The sequence below is a fragment of the Scyliorhinus torazame genome, chromosome 17, assembly GCF_047496885.1.
Source record: "Scyliorhinus torazame isolate Kashiwa2021f chromosome 17, sScyTor2.1, whole genome shotgun sequence".
NCBI lineage: Eukaryota > Metazoa > Chordata > Chondrichthyes > Carcharhiniformes > Scyliorhinidae > Scyliorhinus > Scyliorhinus torazame.
This window is the reverse complement of record NC_092723.1, coordinates 164726074-164749754: the sequence shown is the minus strand read 5'-3', so window position 1 is coordinate 164749754 and position 23681 is coordinate 164726074. Positions and strand designations below refer to the sequence as shown.

General features: G+C 48.9%; 1 long non-coding RNA gene across 1 annotated transcript in view; it reads right to left on the bottom strand.

Moving 5' to 3' along the window:
- The window catches only part of LOC140394361 (uncharacterized), a 224502-nt gene that overhangs the window by 30346 nt on the left and 170475 nt on the right, over positions 1–23681 (bottom strand). The window lies entirely within an intron of this gene.

Genomic DNA, 23681 nt, shown 5'->3' with positions numbered 1-23681 from the left:
ACAGGTCTGGTGGTGCCAGAGTTAATAAACTTGCAGCAAGCAATTCTGTAGCAAGCCAAATCAGGGTAGGTCAGTGTTGGCAGTACAACTGTTTTCATTCTTTTTTTTTCACAAGAGGTAGAGATCAGTGCGCTCTGTGCAATGTACAACAGGCACAATGTCAGTGTTTGCCCTCCCTGCCCTTGAACACGTTACAGCCATGGGTAAGTATCACAAGCTGCTGATCCAAAATTGTTTACATGCAGCACCTAGAATACAAACTGGCATGAGTTCTAAACCCATTAAAATCACAGGGAAGGTATGGTTTTGCGAATATGGGTTCCTCACACAACGCAGGAGGAGGTGCATCAGAACTTCTTCCCCAATATTCATGGGCAGCACGGTAGCATTGTGGATAGCACAATTGCTTCACAGCTCCAGGGGTCCCAGGTTCGATTCCCGGCTTGGGTCACTGTCTGTGCGGAGTCTGCACGTCCTCCCCGTGTGTGCGTGGGTTTCCTCCGGGTGCTCCGGTTTCCTCCCACAGTCCAAAGATGTGCAGGTTAGGTGAATTGGCCGTGATAAATTGCCCTTAGTGTCCAAAATTGCCCTTAGTGTTGGGTGGGGTTACTGGGATATGGGGATAGGGTGGAGGTGTTGACCTTGGGTAGGGTGCTCTTTCCAAGAGCCGGTGCAGACTCGATGGGCCGAATGGCCTTCTGCACTGTAAATTCTATGATAATCTATGATATTCGCTGTTTCTTAAACTACCTTTCCCCTTTTCAATTAAGACACTATTTCATGTTGGGGTACAATTCAACAATGGTCAGTTGCTCTCCAGCACCTTAGCCTGGGTCTGCTATTTAACCACGAGACCATCATAAATAAGCTCAATCTTTCCATGTAGTACTGAGCGTTGCACTGTCTGAGGTGTCAGTGAAATCAAGGCTCTGTCTGCCTTCTGAGGTGGACATTTGAAGAAGGGCAATGTGATTCTCCCTGAACAATATTGTCCCTCAACCAATAGAGAATCCCATCATCTATTTCATTGCAGTTTGTGTGAATTTGCTGTGCGTCGACCATCGCAATAACAATTTAGGCAGCACAGTGGCTAGCACAGTTACTTCACAGCTCCAGGGTCTCAGGTTCGATTCCCGGCTTGGGTCACTGTCTGTGTGGAGTTTGCATGTTCCCCCCGTGTCTGCGTGGGTTTCCTCCGGGTGATCCGGTTTCCTCCCACAGTCCAAAGATGCGCAGGTTAGGTGGATTGACCATGATAAATTGCCCCTTAGTGTCCAAAAAGGTTAGGTGGGGTTATGGGATAGGGTGGAGGTGTTGACCTTGGGTAGGTTGCTCTTTCCAAGGGCCGGTGCAGACTCGATGGGCTGAATGGCCTCCTTCTGCACTGTAAATTCTATGATAATCTATGAAAAAAATGTTTCCTACACTTCAAAAGTGTAGGGGTACTGTTACTGGGCTAGTAATTCAGGGTAATGCTCTGGGACCTGGGTTCAAACCCCACCAGGGCAGAGGGTGAAATTTGAATTCAATAACAATCTGGAATTAAAAGTCTAATGAAACCATTGTCGATTGTCATAAAACCCCCACCTGGTTCACTAATGTCCTTTAGGGGAGGAAATCTGCCGTCCTTACCTGACCTGGCCTACATGTGAGGCTAGATCCACAGCAATGTGGTTGACTCTTAAATGTCTCTCAGGGATGGGCAATAAATGCTGCCCACTGCCTCCGCAGTGCAGGCCTCTAATTTGCCAACAGCTCCTGGTGGGTGGGGCATCCACCACCCCACCCACCCCCAACCCCAGCTCTTGATCCCAGGGGAGGTCTCGCCTCTGGACTGCCAAGTGCCTGATTGGCTGCCGGCTCTCTAGCCAATGGCCAAAAGCCTTGTCACGTCCCCAAGAAACTGCCCATATAAATACATTCTAAAATCCAATTGAAGTTTTTCTCACATTTCCAAGAATGCTAACCATTCTCGAGGGAGTCGGTGTACAAACTAAGATTGGGGCGAAGGTCAAAAATTCAATGAACAAGTTTCAGATGACGGATGAGCAACCTCAACGTTTTTACAGGAAAGTCTGACTTCACCACACAAAGTTCTAAAGCACATTGAATTAATCCCTGGTGATGAGGGCTCGGGTTCTAGATTTCTGGGAAATTAAACTTGCATTTCTTTATTCAATGCCGTTGCCTGGGAAAGTAAAACTTGTTAGAAAGCTCAGTGTATGGATGTGACAAATGGCCGCATTGCCCCCTGCGGCCGGTAGATTTCGGGAGCTCCCTCTTCCGGGCATCTATCCGACTTGCCCATGCCTCGTGAGATTTAACATGATCTCACGAGATGTCACATCTAAATCCCGTCCACTGTGCTAGTTACACGCTAATATGCGCTCTCCTGATCTACCCGAGGCGTTGGGATGTAACCCCTTCACCTTGGAGAACTCGGGCAAGCGCCGTTCACTGCTGGACCCCAGAAAAAAGGACCAGACGGAAAGGCATTTGTGGGGGTCTCCCAGGGGATTGGAGGCCACCAGGTGGTTGCCGTCTGGGCAGGGTGTCTTACACAACTCGAGCACCCTGGCACAACCAAAGTGTCCAGGTGGCACTGCCAGCTGGAAGGGGCAGTGCCAGACTGGTATTTTACCCGTGGCAGGGATTGGGTCCTGAGGGTGACCTGCACATGTGAGATGATATGGTGGTGGTGGTGGGGGGGGGGGGGGGGGGGGGGGGAGGGGGGACCCCCTTATAGGTAGGTTTGGGAGGGGGGGTGTTAGGTGGTCATGTTGGTTAGGTCACAGGATTGGGGGACACCATTTATCTCTCCCTGCACTGTGGAGTTATCACGAGCTGAGCTCTTCAGTGCATGAGACGGGACTAATTGCGGCCTCGGTGAGGCGTTCTCTGCCAAGGCCCCGAATTCAAACACAGTCCCAATAGATAGCGAGGTGTTCTCGGCACTGCGAGCGCCAGGAAACATCTGGCTGAACGCACGTGTCACGAGATAGATCGCAACCTATATTTTTGTACCATAAGCTGCATCTGATATTATGTGAAGCACGGGGTAGGGAGTGGGTCCAGCACCTGCTGCACCTGCTGCTGTCTCTTTCCATCGGACCTCAGCTTCAGTGGTGTCACATTTAGCTATCAGTCAGAAGATTGTGGGTTTGGTTATCGATCCTGATGTTGGAACCGATGGCGTTGGCCAACAGTCCAGTGCATTACGGAGCAAGAAATCACATTGTCAAAGCTCCCAAGATGCAGAAACCACGCAACTTTGTTTTCCTTGGCAGAAACTGAGTCTGACAAAGGAACTTGCTGGGAGCCACATCAAAGAAGAACATTTTCCTCCAGTTGGAAAATTGTAGACCCCACTGCCTCTGCTCCAGTACTACCAATACCCCCGCCTGACAGTGTTAGAGAAAGGTAATCAGAGAAGAGACCTGGAGCAAAATGGGACCGAAACCTGGTCTTGGCCCAATTACCTGCCACTGACAGTGAGCAAGGTACGGGTGTTGGCCTGACCAACTAACGTTGCCCCATTCTCTGCTGCGACCCTGTCCAATTTCAAGTACAAATTGCTAAAGCAAATACAGCAAGTCTTAGCTTTGTAACCATGGAAACCCACCTCAGACATTGAAGATTCAGAAAGAATGTTCTCGATGGTGGGGGAGTCCACAACTAGGGGTTATAGTTTGAGGATAAGGGGTAAACCATTTAGGACTGTGGTGAGGAGAAACTTCTTCACCCCGGGAGTGGTGAATCTGTGGAATTCGCTACCACAGAAAGTAGTTGAGGGGAAAACGTGTAATTTCAAGAAGCAATTAGATATAGCTCTTGGAGCTAAAGGGATCAAGGGATATGGGGGGGGAAGACGGGATCAGGGTATTGAATTTGATGATCAGCCATGATCATAGCGAATGGCAGAGCAGGTTCGAAGGGCTGAATGGCCTCCTCCGTTTCTACTTTCTATGTATGTTTCTATGTATATTCCCAATTTTCATCCTCTTTTCATTCGTTCTTGGGATGTGAGTGTTGATGACAAGGCTTGCAATAATTGTCCATCTCTAATTACTTTGAAAAGTTGCTGTCGAGTACCTGGAGCACATCTTGACAATGTGACAATTGGTGGAATCATGGAGTGACACAGCACAAGAGGGCAATCGGCCTGTTGTGTCAATGCCGGCCTAGTGGAAGGGCTGACGAATTAACCCCACTTCCTTGCGAATGGTCTGACTCATTAAGCATTGCAGCTCTGAAGGTGGTCATTCAACCCATTGCGCATCTGCCACCGAACTCTCTCAGGGCTGTGTCTGCTTTAACCCAAAACTAAAATACCGCGGATGCTGGAAATCGGAATTAGAAAGAGGAAATCCTTGTATGCGCAACAGATCTGGCAGCATCCTCGGCCTGTGTTTCGGAGTTCTGAGAGCTATCTGGGTGTTTCCAGCATTTTATCTTTCCATTTTAATCTAGTTTTTTGCTTTTACCTTCACTTTTTGCTTTTACTGATCACTAAACATCGTTTGTTTCATGTTCCTGCTCAGATTTACACCATTATTGCAGATTTTGACGAAGATATGGGTTAGCATAGCTCATTCCTTAAGTTCGATGCTCTCAGATTGCCGCTATGATAACTGTACTTAATTATGTAATGTTTATCTATTTTGTGTAGCCCTTCCCAGCCTTGAAGCAACAGCATAATTGAATTCCAGCCCTTTCTATACCTTGCCATATTATTCATCGGTAATATCATTCCCCTTGTCGATGCAAAGGGAGCTTATTTTTCTCGCCTCTGATTCCAATGATGCCCTCTCTTTCTCTCTGTGTTAATTTTCTTTTGATCCCAGTGTATATGTGAGTCATTCTCTTTGATACAGTGGTTGTCCACACCTCCCGGCACAACTGAAAGCATTTGTGGAATGCCCCAGACGCATTGCACTGCTTTATCCAGTTGGTCCTATTGACATTACAATTAGTGTTCATCTGAAGGGTATCTTGATACGTGGCGATTCACAGAGTCACAGATTATTGAGTAATGCAACAGAGGAGGGCTTTCGGCCCATCAAGCCTATGCTGGCCCTTTTAAAGAACTAAAGAGCAGCTAGCACTTATATATCGGTCTCAGGCTGTCTCAGGGGGCTTTTCAGCCAAAGAAACACTTTTGAAATGTCGTCACCACTGCAATGGTGCAAAATCAACAGCCAATTTGTGCACAGCAAACTCCCACAGCGACCAAACAAACTGTTTATGTGATGTTGACTGAGGGAAATGTATTGGACCAGGGCACCAGGGAGAATAGTGGCAATACCATGACAGAAAGTGCTCTTTTAATTTGTTTTTCTCCTCTTCCGAAACTACTTCACACACTCTGGTCAAATGGAGAGTCCAGCCTCCTAATCTTAAATTCATTCGGCCGACATTTATTGTCCATCTTAATTGTCCTCCTTGGCCAGTTCAAAGGGCAGCTAAGAGTCAAGCACATTGCTGTGGACCAGGTAAGGATGGCAGGTTTCCTTCCCTAAAGGATATTAGTGAAACCCAGATGTTTTTTTTTAACCATAATCAAATCATGTTCATCGTTGGACTTTTCATTCTCGACTTTTTTTTGCGGAATTCAAATTTCGCTATCGTCAAATTCGGGATTCGAACCCAGTTCCCCAGAGCACAGCCCTGGCTCTCTGGATTAGTAATCCAGTGACAATACCACTCCCCTGATGTTAAAACCTTTCGCAATCTCTCCCACCTAGAACCGCCATGGGTCTTTAACACAAAATTGGCATTATCTATGTGACTGCTTTTCTATCCGGCAGTGCAGAAGCAGGCCATTTGGCCCATTGACTCTAGGCCTACTCCCCCGCCTATCCCCGTAGTCCTACCTTTGGACACTAAGGGCAATTTATCATTGGCCAATCCACCTAACCTGCACATCTTTGGATTGTGGGGGGAAACCGGAGCACCCGGAGGAAACCCACGCAGACACGGGGAGAACGTGCAAACTCCACACAGACAGTCACCCGAGGCTGGAATTGAACCCGGGTCCCTGGCGCTGTAAGGCAGCAGTGCTAAGTGTGGAAAGTGCTCTCTTTTAGATGATACGTTAATAGAAGGTCGTGTCTGCCCTCTCAGGTGGGTGTAAAGTACCCCATGATACCAACAGAGCAAGCACAGGCAAGTTCTCCTTGTTGGCTTGGCCAATGTTCGTCCCTCACCCAATACCACTTAAAAAGGAACAGATTAACCGGCCGTCTATCTCATTACTTACGACCCGACTGCTATCTTTTATTGCTTTATAACACTGAGTAAACTTTCAAAGTTCTAATGAAAAGCCATCAACGTGAAATGTTAACTCAGTCTTTCTCTCCACCAGATGTTGCCAGTTCTGCTGAGTATTTCCAACATTTTCTGTTTTTATTTCCAGCAGTGTTTAGCTTCTGTATTGGTGTTTAAAAAAAAACTTTATTGGCTATAAAGCTCTTTGGGATGCCGGGCGATTGTGAAATGGAATATAACAGCACTAGCTTTCTCTTTAATTTTGCTGAATACTGCTGTTTAAGTTCCCATTCTGTGCTTCCCCCACCACCACCGATCTTACTCGCTGTAACAGAACTACCAGAGGTTTCATTAAGAAGATAATATCTTAAGTAATTTCTCAGCCTCTGCCCACATGAGTCAGTTCCAAGTTATTTTTACAGCAGGTTTATCTGTCGGAAAAATTTATTGTTTCCACTGCTTGGTGACATGAGTCATTGCCATTATTCGTTGACAGAGTCACCACACAGAACGCTCTTTCGTAGTTTAACAGTGGCAATATGTTTGGGAGACTGCGCACATTGAATTGAGACTTTAACCAGTGTGTTTTTGGCACTCTTGAGCCAAATGAACTGTACATGCCAAGGCTAATCGCTCAATACAGTTGTCCTTGTAGACCTCGCTTGCTGCAATAAAACCTCACTGCTTAACTCTGCTTCTGAATCGTAGTGTGGTCTTGCCTCACAAGTGATCGGTCAACAAGCCAGCTGGTCTTAAAGGCTGGTGTGAGTCACCCTGAGGTCTCCGCCCACCAATAGGGGCGGCGCCATCTTTCAGATGAGACTAAACAGGGACTCCCTCTTCCCACTCAAGTGGCACGAGACATGGAATGATAGAATCTCTACGGTGCAGAAGGAGGCCATTCGGCCCATCAGCCCATCAAGTCTGCACCCACCTTCTGAAAGAACACCCCTACCTAGGCCCATTCCACCACCCTTTCCCCGTAACCCACCTAACTTGCACATCTTTGGACACGAAGGGGCAATTTAACATGGCCAATCCACCTAGCCTGCAAATTGTAGGACTGTGGCAGGAAACCGGAGCACCCAGAGGGAATCCACGCAGGCAGGGGGAGAACATGCAAACTCCACACGGACAGTCACCCAGGGTCGGAATTGAACCCAGGTCCCTGGCGTTGTGAGGCAGCAGTGCTAACCACTGTGCCACCCATGGTTTGTCATCCCTAATATGTCCTGTCAACATCAGTATAACATGTTAGCTGGTGATTGTTGCAGTGCTATTTCTGGGAGTTTGCAATGTGAGTAAATTGGCTGCTGCCTTTCCTGCATTCCAACAGCTGCTACGCTTCAAAAGTACAAAGAACAAAGAACAGTACAACACAGGAACAGGCCCTTCGGCCCTCCAAGCCTGCACCGATCATGATGCCTGTCTAAACTAAAACCTTCTGTACATTCGGGGTCCGTATCCCTCTATTCCCATCCTACTCATGTATTAGTCAAGATGCCTCTTAGACATCACCACCTCCCCTGGTAGCATGTTCCAGGCACTCACCACCCTCTGTGTAAAAAGATTTGCCTCGCACATCTCCTCTAAACTTTCCCACTCGCACCTTAAACCTATGTCCCCTAGTAATTGACCCCTCTACCCTGCGAAATGTGTCTGACTGTCCACTCTGTCCATGCCTCTCATAATTTTGTAAACCTCTATCAGCTCGCCCCTCAACCTCCTTCAGTCCAGTGAAACCAATTCAAGTTTATCAACCTCCCCTCATAGCTAATACCCTCCAGACCAGGTAACATCCTGGTAAACCTCTTTTGTACCCTTTCCAAAGCCTCCACATTCTTCATATAGTGTGGTGAGTTGTGGCCTTACTAAGGTTCCACACAGCTGCAGCATGACTTGCCAATTTTTATACTCAATGTCCCAATCGATGAAAGCAATCATGCCGTATGCCTTCTTGACTACCTTATCCAACTGCATTGTCACTTTCAGTGATCTGTGGACGTGTACACCCAGATCGCTCTGCCTGTCAATACTCCTAAGGATTCTGCCATTGACTGTACACTTTTCACCTGTATTAGACCTTCCAAAATGCATAACCTCACATTTGTCCGGATTAAACACCATCTGCCATCTCTCCGCCCAAGTCTTCAACTGATCTATATCCTGCTGAATCCTCTGACAATCCTCCACTATCCGCAACTCCACCAATCTTTTTGTCAACAGCAAACTTACTAATCAGACCAGCTACATTATCCTTGAAATCATTTATATATACTACAAACAGCAAAGGTCCCAGCACTGATCCCTGTGGAACGCCGCTAGTCACAGCCTTCCATTCAGAAAAGCACCCTTCCACTGCTACCCTCCGTATTCTATGATGTGGAGATGCCGGCGTTGGACTGGGGTGGGCACGGTAAGAAGTCTTACAGCACCAGGTTAAAGTCCAACAGGTTTGTTTTGAATCACTAGCTTTCGGAGCGCTGCTCCTTCCTCGGGTGAAAGTACTTTGGGTGGAGTTCTGCTGAGGAAAGCAAATACTGACGTGGATATAGAGAGGGAGGTCAAGGTAAACTTTGGAAGGATAAAGATTGCAATTAACTGGGAGATGGTGCAAAAATAAGCAGTGAAGAAGAGTTTGGCAAGAGAAGGCTTTGGGGCCTAGCGCTGTGAAGGACAAAAGAAAACACCTTCATTTGAACCCATGAAAAATTCCCTGAAAATTGTGTTGATCTCAATCTGTGACCAATCATTTCTCCATTGTTATTACTGATGGAATTTCAGCAGGTGAAAGGAGCAAACTGAACTTCACACTGGGGTTATATACCTACCTTTCTCCATCTGGGAGAAAGACTTTGAGAATCCTCTAATATTGACAGGTTAAAGGTCTTTTCAGGTTTATGGAAGTAATAAAGGAAAGAGAAAGATTTGCTTCGTACATCATCGTTCATAACCACAGGATATTGCAACACACTTTTTTTAAAGCCAATAACTTTTGAAGAATGGTCACTGTTGTAAACCGGGAACACAACATCTAATTTGCGCACAGCAAGCTCCCACAAGCAGCAATTTGATAATGACCAGTTGATCTGTTTTTGTGATGTCGGTAGAAGAACAAACATTGGCCAGGACACCAGGGATAAACTCCCTTACTCTTCATTGAAATGGTGGGCATGATTCAACAGACTTGAGTTATCCTCAGCCCCCCCCACCCTCCAATCTTGGGGAGGCCCCTGGGTACCTCCCCTCACCCCGCTCAACCCCCCCCCCCTCTACCTGGAAAGGCCCCAACCCCTGGCAGTGCCAACTTGGCACCCTGGCAGTGCCACACAAGCACCCTGGCAGTGTGTGTCCAAGTGGCACTGCCAGGAGGTGGCACTGCCAGGAGGTGGCACTGTCAGGCAGGCAGTGTTACATTGCCCGCATGACAGGGGAGTGCCACCCTGCCCTGTCCCCGGCCACCCAGGGGCGTCCGATGACCTGGAAAACCATTCCAGGTGCTGTTACCCCTGGTCCACGCTTGTGTGGACCAATAATGAATGGCACCCTGGCGAGGTCTCCAAAGCACGGCTGTTGAGTCCCGGAGGCCGGGTGAATCCGGTGTCCAGGTATTTAAATGAATAATTATGTTAACTTAAATATTCAGATCTGGATCTCGCCCGGCGACGTCTCACGAGATTCTATTGAATCTCACAAGATGTTTGGAGTGTCGCAAATCTCGCGAGAGGCCTCTTGCGAGTTGAACGACCTCGGCCCAACACCAGTCCAGTGTCATGGAAGCTTTAACATCCACCTGGGGGGCCTCGGCTTAATTCCACAGCTCTTCTGACAGTGCAGCACTCCTTCAGTGCAGTGCAAGGGTGTCAGCCTTGATTTTTGTGCTCACTGAAAGGACCTGGACTATAATGGCCTGAGCCCTGGCTGACACACAGGATAATGATTCTCCAGAAAGATTTCTAAGTGTGGCAGCGAGCGGGAACTGCCGCGGGTTTCCCGGCCCTCAGCCCAGCGAGGCCGGCAACACTAGTCAATGTTAATGGGTCCATTTAAGGAGGCCCCACAGACTCCCAAATGAAGCCTTGGCAACTGATTCGCTGGGACCGCGCTCGCCAGCCCCCCGCTAACAATATCGAGCAGCGCTCAAGCAGCACTTGCTCAGCCAACCCCAGCCAGCTCGCAACAATGGCACCCAAGAGACCAGCCCCAAGATTCAAGGATGCAGTCCTGGGGAGGCGCCTGGATGCAATGGAGGCCAGGGGGGCTGTCCTGTTCCACCCAGGGTCCCGGAGGGTCAGCTACAGGGCAGCCAGTGCTGCCTGGGATGAGATGGCGGTCGCTATGAGCTCCGGGAATGCGACTAGGGGGACTTGCCTCCAGTGTTGAAAATAGGCCAAAAACCGGGCAGCACAAGTGTGTAGACACCAATGCCCCCCCCCCCACGCCCCCCCGCCCCCACCGAGACCTTTCTGCCCCCACGCGAACATCCACCCCCCCCAACTCTCCATGCGACTCCCAACTCTTCCTTCACAACTCCCCCCCCCCCCCCCACAACACTGTGAACCACGCGTGTGGCTAATGATACCCTCTCTGTTTCTCCTCAGGAAAAGCTCTCCCACAATCGCCGAGAGTGGGCACAGACTGGCGGTGGGGTGCTGGACTTAAGAATTCATGTTTCCTTCGAGGAGCGGGCCCTGGAGGTGACTGGGGTGGCTGAGGACAGGGCGGTCAACCACGCGGAAGCTGGCGGACACTGCGGATTTGAGGAACCACTGGGCCCCACCTGTGGGAACTGTCCTGAGTTGTTATTGCCTTACTGATTGACCCATCCTTCCCGCTGACCACATGTCCGTTCTCCTGCACGTCCTCCAGCCGACGGTGCCAGCCCATCTCGGGTGGCTCCTTCTCCTGATTCTGACGTGAGCACCTCGGAGGAGAGCTCCGAGGATGCAACTGTGGCCGCAACACAGCTGTCATCCCCACCCTCCACCAGCGCAGATACACACATCTCAGTGGAAAATGTGGACAAGCTTCTGGGGCACAATCTGGTGAGAACCACACTGCTGCTGATGTACATCAGGTGGAGGCCGGAACCCCCAGGCGCGACAGCAGTGGGAGGGCTGCTGGATCCCAGGACCCAGCTGGGTCCCAGCCTGATGCGGACCAGGCTATACCGAGGCTGATGGAGATGATAGGGAACGGTCAAGACATTCAGCGGGGAATGTCAGTGACACTCCAGCAGGTCCATAGCCGATTGGAGGAGACCAGAGGCTCGGGGCACAAGAGCTGCCAATGCGTGGCACCGAGGCCAACACTGCTAGGATGGCGATCACAGTGGAGAGCCTGGTGCACAATGTTGGCACCATTAGTGAAGGTGTCCAAGGCATCGCGCAGTTGGTAACTGCCATGGCTGAGGGCCTCGGCAGAATGTCCGACTCGCTGGGGGATGCGACCCAGTACCAGGCTGACCTTGGTGAGGTTCTGCAGGACATGTCCCACTCTCAGATGGGAATGGCAGAGGAGCTGCAGAGCATGTCCCAGTCAGTGAGGAGATTCGCCGAGGGTGTGGACACGATGGTGCAGCCCAAGGGGAACTGTCAGGGCTGGCAGAGCCAGATCATAGAATTTACAGTGCAGAAGGAGGCCATTCGGCCCATCGAGTCTTGGAAAGAGCACCCTACCCAAGGTCAACACCTCCACCCTATCCCCATAACCCAGTAACCCCACCCAACACTAAGGGCAATTTTGGAAACTGAGGGCAATTTATCATGGCCAATCCACCTAACCGGCACATCTTTGGACTGTGGGAGGAAACCGGAGCACCCGGAGGAAACCCACGCACACACGGGGAGGACGTGCAGACTCCGTACAGACAGTGACCCAAGCCGGAATCGAATCTGGGACCCTGGAGCTGTGAAGCAATTGTGCTGACCACAATGCTACCGTGCTGCCGGGGCTCACACCAGCTGTCCCTCTATCCTAAGATGAACCCCAAGGCGCTATGGCCAATGACCGGGGGGACTCCAACCCGGACCCATCCTATTGAGTGGCGACGATGGCCAACTAGACATAGCAATGGAGCTATGAAGGCAACGCACATGGAGGACGAGTGAGGGCACCGGGGGAGGGGGGAGAGGGTGGAGGTGTGGAAGGTGAGAGGGGGTAGGGGAGGGGCGGCACCATCGGGAGAGTGGGGAATTGTAAAACACAGTAAACACCCTTGGCCACAAGCAGTATGATGCCTCTGTCACTTTCTACCGCAATGCGGCCCAACCTCCGAACTTGGCCCATCTCTCCAGGCATCACCCCCTCCCCATGGCATGCACCCACCATCCGGCCGGGGAAATGTCCCTGGAGCTGTGTCCCATACGCTGGGTGTTCGAATGTTGGCTTCTGCGTGTGTGATGTTGCCTCCCGCAGTGTTCAAGCACAGTGTCGATGCATCACGGTGTTATTGGGATGCTGGGCAATGGCTCCCAAATGCTGCATGGCCCACCCACCCATAGGAATCTTCTTGGGTTTCATGAAGTACTCACATAACCACAATTGACAATTCCCTATTCGCAATAGCCTTCAGCCGTGTGGCCAGAGGCCTCGTCAGTTGGTGGGGGGTTATGGGTGATCGGTGGGGCAGATGGGCAGAGGCTAGGATTGCCAATGGAATGGGTACACATGTTCCAGGGGTTGGCATGCTGGTGCCATGAGTGGTTGCCTCCCAGAGACCTCCCTCCCCCACTTCCCATGGCTGCGCACCCGTCCGGATAGTGCCCCTCCCCCAACCAGCCGTGATTCCCCAACCCCCCGCCGAGCACAGGGGCAGCAAGCCCAGCACCCCTGGGCTCTTTGCCTGTGAGTAAAGATGGCTACTCACCTCCTCGGCTCCCCACAGAAGCCCTTCCGCCAGGTTCACCTTTTTCAAAAGGAGTACTAATCAGCACCAGCGGGACCACTTGCTGGGAGGCTGCTGAATGACGCGAGGCCGTTGGATAAGGGGTGGTTCCCATTAATTGCTTGGAAATAGGGCTTAAGTGGTGATAATTGGTTTTCTCACCACGCTACGGCAGGATCCCGATTTCGCCTACGGGAGCGGGCCGGTTGCATCGTAAACTGTTTGGCGCCTGGCGTGGTTCTCTTTTCAGCATCTCCCGCTATTCACCAGCCTCGTTTCGCTCCAGCGAGAGTGCAGCGAGACCGGAGAATCGCGCCCAGTACATTTTTCTGGCAAAATAACAGGTGTTATAAGTTGCGTAATTAAACTGACACTTTGCAATGACGTAGAGACACATGGAACTTTGTGGTAACCCACTGTTGCACCTGTATTAGGTGATGTAAGGTAGGACCTGTACTACAGGTTCGCCGGTAGTCCCTGCCTGCTGGCTCCGCCCAGTAGGCGGAGTATAAATATGCGTGTCCTCCATTCAGCAGCCATTTCGCCAGCTGCTGTGGGGGGCCACACATCTTAGTGCAATAAAGCCTCAGTTGTATCCAACTCTAGTCTTTGTTCAATTGATCATGCTTCAGACTTGTCACATGATCCCATGACTGTATCGTTCCTTTATCATTGAAATCCTGGAAATCCCTCCCTAACAGCAATGTGGGTGCACCTACACCACATGGACAGCAGCGGTTCAAGAAATCTCCTCACCACCAACTTCTCAATTAGGACCACCGCGGATGGGCAGCATGGTGATGCCCGCACCTCATGACTCAATAAAAGTGATACCAACAGCAGGACAAGGAAGGGAAATCTATACGGAAGTAATTTTAATCTAACCCGCCGATGGCGAGGCGATTTGGACAGCGGCAAACCCTGGATGTGCCTGTTTTATTAAAATTAGCCTGGCATGCTTCTGTCTGGTCCAAGCATTTTAAGATGCAATATTGAATCCAGATGATCTGTGAGGAACCCAGCGATAAAGATGATGATTGAAACAGATTCGGGCTTTGTCATCAATGGACTCGCCTGCACAAAGCTGCTACAGATCAGTGACACAGATTGGAACAGCAAACGGGACTTCATGTAAGCGCATGAAAAGACCTATCCTGTTTCCATGGTGTTATTGACATTACCTGAATGGGGAACCGTGGGTGTTGGCTGAGTGACACTCACACACAGGCACTTGTTGTAAATGTAAGCTGCCAGCTCCCGGGATAAGTAAGGTGCTTCCCATCACTCAAGGCGTCATTTGACTTTCTGTTTGTTCATGGACTGTGTCAATCCACTCAACACTCGGATCTGGGCTATTGTGGGTTCTTAACAAATGTTGCCGCACATGAAATCCAGACAAGAAAAGGAAATGAAGCTTTGCTCCGCCAGAACATTTTTCTTCCCCATTATTTACTTTTTTGTCTCCAGCAGTCTTTCTCTTTGTGTTTCGTCCTATCAAGGCCATTGAGCTACATTCATCATTGCCCCAGCCAGCAAGATGGGGGCAGTAGGTCACGGAATCTGAGTGACTGCTAATGCCAAAGCCATCCCTTGCTCTTCCTTGGCGCGTGACCTTTAATGATAAGTGCATTTTTAATCTTTATGTTTGTTTGAAGAAAGAAGCTATTCTTTCTTGTCCTTTGACCTCTGCTGTCACGGAGCTCCAGCTAGGGCATAGGGCAAACCTTGCTGACACGGCCGGAGCTCAGATCTGCCAGCAGGAGGCAATGCAGTACCTAAAGGACTCTTACAACCTTCACAAAGAGGCAAGCGACAGCTTGTTCTGACGGCGACAGTGATGTAGTGGCTGAATCACTGGATCGATTATCAAATGGCGCATGAGTTCAAATTTGGGACATTTGGGGAATTTTAATTCATTTTCAATATGCGGAGGTACGGGGCAAAAGGCAGGAGAATGGCATTAAGACATGATGCTCATTTGGAGAGCCAGTAAGACACAGTGGGCCAAATGGTCTCCTTTTGAACCGTAACAATTCTACAATCACAATCAAAGCAAAATTGACCATTAGATCGTTCATTTCATTTCAAGATTCTTGTAAAAACCCACCTGGTTCACTAAGGTTTATGATAGGAAGCCTCACCTGCTCTGGCCTACATGTGACTTTAGTTGCAAAGCAATTTAGTTGACTTTTAACAGCAGTGGCCCAGCAAGGCACCTAACTGTGGTAACCAGCGGCGAGGCTGTGGTAACTAGTGGCGAGGCAGTGTTAAAAATCACAACGGTGATTTATTTAACTGAGAAGAACAGTACAGTTCCAACACAGGTCTTGTTCCCTCGACTCCCAAGTTAACTCTGACCAAAACCCCAACAGCCGTCCCTGCCCAAACACCATTTGCATGCTCCGTCCCCACAGGCCATGGGCCTGTCATGTCCCTTAAAGGGCCACGCTACCATATCCCTCACCCCTTAAGCTACCTCACAGATCTCTGAAATACAAAAGCAGAACAAAAGTCTTATTTACAGTTATATACAGACGTAGAGAGTTACATAAAGGGATCTCAAAGCGAAGTTTATAAAGGAAGTCTATCAGGTGATTTCCTAACTCATGCTGAATATCTTAACTTGGTAACTGGCTTTTCCAGACTGGAGGCTTCCGAGTCCACAGCAAGGGCAGGCAAATTGGTAAAGTCCGAAGTGGGGGCACTACTGACTACCCCTTCAACTCCTTCTGTGGCCCCTGACGATTCCCCTTGAAACAATCTAGTTTCTAACACCACTTATTCGGCAAATGGTTATACTGGTAGCTGGGGTTGGGTCTACCCACCATTTGTGGGGACAACAGTTTCATAGAACATAGAAAAATACAGCACAGAACAGGCCCTTCGGCCCAGGATGTCGTGCCGAACCTTTGTCCTAGATTAATCATAGATTATAATTGAATTTACAGTGCAGAAGGAGGCCATTCGGCCCATTGAGTCTGCACCGGCTCTTGGAAAGAGCACCCTACCCAAAGTCAACACCTCCACCCAACACTAAGGGCAATTTTGGACACGAAGGGCAATTTATCATGGCCAATCCACCTAACCTGCACATCTTTGGACTGTGGGAGGAAACCGGAGCACCCGGAGGAAACCCACGCAGACACGGGGAGGATGTGCACACTCCGCACAGACAGTGACCCAAGCCGGAATCGAACCTGGGACCCTGGAGCTGTGAAGCAATTGTGCTATCCACAATGCTACCATGCTGCCCTTAAGAACAAATAAATCTACACTATATCATTTTACCGTAATCCATGTACCTATCCAATAGCTGCTTGAAGGTCCCTAATGTTTCCGACTCAACTACTTCCACAGACAGTGCATTCCATGCCCCCACTACTCTCTGGGTAAAGAACCTACCTCTGACATCCCCCCTATATCTTATCTTCCACCATTCACCTTAAATTCATGTCCCCTTGTAATGGTTTGTTCCACCCGGGGGAAAAGTCTCTGACTGTCTACTCTATCTATTCCCCTGAACATCTTATAAACCTCTATCAAGTCGCCCCTCATCCTTCTCCGTTCTAATAAGAAAAGGCCTAGCACCCTCAACCTTTCCTCGTAAGACCTACTCTCCATTCCAGGCAATATCCTGGTAAATCTCCTTTGCTCCTTTTCCAAAGCTTCAACATCCTTCCTAAAATGAGGCGACCAGAACTGTACACAGTACTCCAAATGTGGCCTTACCAAAGTTTTGTACAGCTGCATCATCACCTCACGGCTCTTAAATTCAATCCCTCTGTTAATGAACGCTAGCACACCATAGACCTTCTTCACAGCTCTATCCACTTGAGTGGCAACTTTCAAAGATGTATGAACATAGACCCCAAGATCTCTCTGCTCCTCCACATTGCCAAGAACTCTACCGTTAACCCTGTATCCCGCATCCATATTTGTCCTTCCAAAATGGACAACCTCACACTTTTCAGGGTTAAACTCCATCTGCCACTTCTCAGCCCAGCTCTGCATCCTATCTATGTCTCTTTGCAGCTGACAACAGCCCTCCTCACTATCCACAACTCCACCAATCTTCGTATCGTCTGCAAATTTACTGACCCACCCTTCAACTCCCTCATCCAAGTCATTAATGAAAATCACAAACAGCAGAGGACCCAGAACTGATCCCTGCGGTACGCCACTGGTAACTGGGATCCAGGCTGAATATTTGCCATCCACCACCACTCTCTGACTTCTATCGGTTAGCCAGTTCGTTATCCAACTGGCCAAATTTCCCACTATCCCATGCCTCCTTACTTTCTGCAGCAGCGTACCATGGGGAACCTTATCAAATGCCTTACTAAAATCCATGTACACTACATCCACTGCTTTACCTTCATCCACATGCTTGGTCACCTCCTCAAAGAATTCAATAAGACTTGTAAGGCAAGACCTACCCCTCACAAATCCGTGCTGACTATCCCTAATCAAGCAGTGTCTTTCCAGATGCTCAGAAATCCTATCCTTCAGTACCCTTTCCATTACTTTGCCTACCACCGAAGTAAGACTAACTGGCCTGTAATTCCCAGGGTTATACCTAGTCCCTTTTTTGAACAGGGGCACAACATTCGCCACTCTCCAATCCCCTGGTACCACCCCTGTTGACAGTGAGGACGAAAAGACCATTGCCAACGGCTCTGCAATTTCATCTCTTGCTTCCCATAGAATCCTTGGATATATCCCGTCAGGCCCGGGGGACTTGTCTATCCTCAAGTTTTTCAAAATGCCCAACACATCTTCCTTCCTAACAAGTATTTACTCGGCCTTACCAATCTGGTTCACACTGTCTTCTCCAACAATATGGCCCCTCTCATTTGTAAATACAGAAGAAAAGTACTCGTTCAAGACCTCTCCTATCTCTTCAGACTCAATACACAATCTCCCGCTACTGTCCTTGATCGGACCTAGCCTCGCTCTAGTCATTCTCATATTTCTCACATATGTGTAAAAGGCCTTGGGGTTTTCCTTGATCCTACCCACCAAAGATTGTTCATGCCCTCTCTTAGCTCTCCTAATCCCTTTCTTCAGTTCCCTCCTGGCTATCTTGTATCCCTCCAATGCCCTGTCTGAACCTTGTTTCCTCAGCCTTACATTAGTCTCCTTTTCCCTCTTAACAAGACATTCAACCTCTCTTGTCAACCATGGTTCCCTCACTCGACCATCTCTTCCCTGCCTGACAGGGACATACATATCAAGGACACGTAGTACCTGTTCCTTGAACAAGTTCCACATTTTACTTGTGTCCTTCCCTGACAGCCTATGTTCCCAACTTATGCACTTTAATTCTTGTCTGACAACATCGTATTTACCCTTCCCCCAATTGTAAACCTTGCCCTGTTTCACGCACCTATCCCTCTCCATTACTAAAGTGAAAGTTACAGAATTGTGGTCACTATCTCCAAAATGCTCCCCCACTAACAAATCTATCACTTGCCCTGGTTCATTACCAAGTACTAAATCCAATATTGCCCCTCCTCTGGTCGGACAATCTACATACTGTGTTAGAAAAGCTTCCTGGACACACTGCACAAACACCACCCCATCCAAACTATTTGATCTAAAGAGTTTCCACTCAATGTTTGGGAAGTTAAAGTCACCCATGACTACTACCCTGTGACTTCTGCACCTTTCCAAAATCTGTTTCCCAATCTGTTCCTCCACATCTCTGCTACTATTGGGGGACCTATAGAAAACTCCTAAGAAGGTGACTGCTCCTTTCCTATTTCTGACTTCAACCCATACTACCTCAGTAGGCAGATACTCCTCGAACTGCCTTTCTGCAGCTGTTATACTATCTCTAATTAACAATGCCACCCCCCCCCCCCCCCCCCACCTCTTTTACCACCCTGCCTAATCTTATTGAAACATCTATAACCAGGGACCTCCAACAACCATTTCTGCCCCTCTTCTATCCAAGTTTCCGTGATGGCCACCACATCGTAGTCCCAAGTACTGATCCATGCCTTAAGTTCACCCACCTTATTCCTGATGCTTCTTGCGTTGAAGTATACACACTTCAACCCATCTCCGTGCCTGCAAGTACTCTCCTTTGTCAGTGTTCCCTTCCCCACTGCCTCATTACACACTTTGGCGTTCTGAATATCGGCTACCTTAGTTGCTGGACTACAAATCCGGTTCCCATTCCCCTGCCAAATTAGTTTAAACCCTCCCGAAGAGTACTAGAAAACCTCCCTCCCAGGATATTGGTGCCCCTCTGGTTCAGATGCAACCCTTCCTGCTTGTACAGGTCCCACCTTCCCCAGAATGCGCTCCAATTATCCAAATACCTGAAGCCCTCCCTCCTACACCATTCCTGCAGCCACGTGTTCAGCTGCACTCTCCCCCTATTCCTAGCCTCGCTATCACGTGGCACCGGCAACAAACCAGAGATGACAACTCTGTCTGTCCTGGCTTTTAACTTCCAGCCTAACTCCCTAAACTCGTTTATTACCTCCACACCCCTTTTGCTACCTACGTCATTGGTACCAATGTGCACCACGACTTCTGGCTGCTCCCCCTCCCCCTTAAGGATCCTGAAGACATGATCCGAGACATCCCTGGCCCTGGCACCCGGGAGGCAACATACCTTCCGGGAGTCTCGCTCGCGACCACAGAATCTCCTATCTATTCCCTTAACCATTGAATCTCCGACAACTATTGCTTTTCTATTCTCCCCCCTTCCCTTCTGAGCCCCAGAGCCAGACTCAGTGCCAGAGACCTGGCCGCTAGGGCCTTCCCCCGGTAGGTCATCCCCCCCAACAGCATCCAAAACGGTATACTTGTTTTGAAGGGGAACGGCCACGAGGGATCCCTGCACTGTCTGCCTGTTTGTTTTCTTTCCCCTGACTGTAACCCAGCTATTCTTGTCCTGTACCTTGGGTGTGGTTACTTCCCTGTAACTCTTCTCTATCACCCCCTCTGCCTCACGGATGATCCGAAGTTCATCCAGCTTCAGCTCCAGTTCCCTAACACGGTCTTTGAGGAGCTGGAATTGGGTGCACTTCCCGCAGGTATAGTCAGCGGGGACACCGGTGGTATCCCTCACCACCCACATCCTACAGGAGGAGCATGCAACTGGCCTAGCCTCCATCCCCTCTTACCTTACAGAATATAGCTGCCCTGTGGACCAACTGGATTTCTGCCCTCCGACTCTGCTCCCAGTCAGCTGCACTCTCTGTAAACTCCTGGCTCTCTTCTCACTCTTTGCGGAAATGTAGGAAACAAAATGAAAGGAGCACCTTACTCCCTCCTCACCTAACTCCCTCAGTCACCAAACTCTCACTATAGCACTCAAATGCACCAAATTCAGCACTCCCTCAGTCACCAAACTCTCACTATAGCACTCAAATGCACCAAATTCAGCACTCCCTCAGTCACCAAACTCTCACTATAGCACTCAAATGCACCAAATTCAGCACTCCCTCAGTCACCAAACTCTCACTATAGCACTCAAATGCACCAAATTCAGCACTCAGTGCAAACAAAGTCTGCACTGTAGGGGATCACTTTTATACTGTGAATCTAGCCTCTGAAAGCTGGCCTAATCCAATTAACTAATTAACAAGCTCCAGCTGCAAGTGCCTACAAGTAGAAGCTTTGTTTAAAGCTGATTGAAAGTTCACCTTCTTCTAAACCAAACAGCAACTTTTAAGTTAATTAACTAAATAAAAGACTAGACTTTAGATAAAAATGAAGCCTTATACTCCCTCAGTCACCAAACTCTCACTATAGCACTCAAATGCACCAAATTCAGCACTCAGTGCCCTTCTCTCTTTCTCAAATGACCAATATGTTTTCTCACTTCACGGCCCTGTAGGTCTATGGCATAGGATACTGGCTGAGTTCTGGTAACAACTCTCCCAGGTAACCATTCCGGTCCTCCACCAACGTTCCACACGTATACTAAATCGTCTGTTTGAAACGACCTGTCCTCCTAGGTTGTATCGTGGTGGCTTTTCTGCGAGGTTCGCTTAGCCTCCACCTTCCCCGGTAAAGTTGGAAAAACAAGGCCGACCCAGGTTCTGAGACACTGACCCATTAACAACTCAGCCGGGGTTACCTCAGTGGTAAAATACGGGGTTGAATTATACGAGAGCAAGAAATCCGATTAGCTTGTTTCCCTGACACTTTGAACAGCAGCCTGTTTGATGCAGGGTGGTAGGGGGCTGTCCTTATGCACTGTATCCCACTAGGCGTCATTCAGAGTTGAAACTCTCCGGCTGTGTTGTCTGAGACAATCACCTCGGGTAGGCTGTGAATGGCTAAGATTTGGCGCAGCTTTTCCACAGTGGCCTCCGCAGCGGTTGAACACATAGGCTGAACATCCAGCCACTTCAAGCGTACCACAATCAAAAACATCATACCCAAAAAGGGACCTGCAAAGTCGGGGCGGAGCCTCGTCCACGGACACCACGGACACACCCAAAGGTGCAAAGTTGTTGTAGGCGGAAGGTGGGGTTGAGCCTGACACTGTGACGATTGACCATATGTTTGAACTCCTGCCAAACATTGGCCACCAAACGTAACTCCTGACCAACACCTTTACCTTGGATGACTAGGATGGCCGCTGTATAATTCTTGGAGAAGAGGCTGCTGCCCTGGGGGTGGCACTATCACTCTACAATCCCACAGGGAACCCTGTTCTCACAAGTGATTTAGTTGCATATAGGGCCTAATCTGTTCAACTTCTCAAAATGCCAGCCCCCAAGAACCATCCTCTTGACAACCAAGGAATATGTCGGAATTGATGTCCTTTTTATCGATGGTCAATAATGACGGCCTTTTTTTTACCCAATCTGTCGATCATTTCCGACACCCTTGCATCAAATGCGAAAGAAGCACCAACATTGGAAAGGGGAAAATTCCTAGAGGAGGTCTTCCGATTAGGTCAAACAGGCCCTGCAGTCATCAGCTTTGTAGTCCATTTCAACCCGGATAAACCCACCATAGTCACTTGCGATGCCTCACCACAGGTTCTCTGTTGGCCATGTCTTAATGTGGTCAGATGAAATAGGTGTCAAGACATTTTAGAACCTGGACAATCTCTTGTGGGGTGGGAGGCTCGGATATTGTTTGCGGCAATGGAAATCTGCTGAAATATCCACATTTGATCTCTGTGTTCCGGGTCTATGCTGAAAGGTATACGAATATGCCGCCAAGAGCAGTGCCCACCTTTTCCCTCGGAGCAATGCTATTGGCGAGATGGGTTTATCTCTTGAAAAATGGCAGGTAACGGCTTATGGTCTGAGATGATGGTGAAGTGCTGGCCATAAACATGTTGGCGACATTTTGTTAATGGCATAAATGACCAACAGGCCTTTGCACACCACCTTCCATTTTGTCAGGAGTACCGACCGATGCCATAAGATGATGCATCGCAAGTGACTATGGATAGGTTTATCCGGGTTGAAATGGACCACAAGGTTGACAACTGCAGGGCTGGTTTGACCGGATCAAAAGACTCTCTCCGGGAATCTTCCCACTTCCGATGTTGGTCCTTCTTCAGAGGTTGATGCAGGGGTGCCAAAATGGTAGACAGATTGGGTAAAAAAAATGGCTGTAATATTTGACGATCCCTAAAAAGGACTTCAATTACGATGTATTCCTTGGTGCGGGTACCCATTTTATTGCCTTACTTTATCTTCCAGTGGATGCAATCCCTTCGCAACAACTCTGAAACCTAAATACGCGACTTCATCAGCCTGAAACCTGCATTTCTCTCACTTTAACTGAATACCGGCTTCTTTAAACCCCAAGGATTTCTTCCAAATTTGCTGTGGGTTCCTCTGGTGTTGCCCTTATCACTAGGCCATCGTCCAGGTACACAATAACCGTCAGAATGCCCTGGAAATGCTCTCCATTGTGTGCTGAAATACAGCACTGGCCGATTGTGTATTGGAACAAGCCTTTGTGGATATTTACGATAATGAACTCTCATGACTCATCTTCCAGCTCAAGCTGCTGGTGCACGTGGCTAAAACCCAATTTGATGTATTTGGAACCCCCCCCTGGCATTTTGCACGTAAACGTTCTATCCTAGGTATAGGATATTTATCTACTTTAGCTGCCCTGTTCACCGTCATTTTGTAATCACCACAGATTTGGACTGTTATGTCTGGCTTCAACACTGGTACAATGGGTGCTGCCCATTCTGAAAACTGTATTGGAGTAATTACCCCCAGATCTTCCAGACGCTCCAACTCCACCTCTGCTTTCTGGTGTAGAGCATAAGGCACTGGTCTGGCGTGAAAAATATTGGTGTTGCTTTTGGCTCTATATAGATCTTTGCTTTCAATCCTTTGATGCATCCTAACTGTCTCTGGAAGACCTCGTAATATTTCCATAGAAGCTCCTGGAAAACCCTGTCGGCGATAGTGCATATTCCTAACCAATTCAATTTGATTTTCTTCAGCCAATCCCGCCCCATGAGGCTTGGCATTTGTCCCTTCACTACAACTGATGGTAGCCGGGCTAATTGCTGCTGGTACGA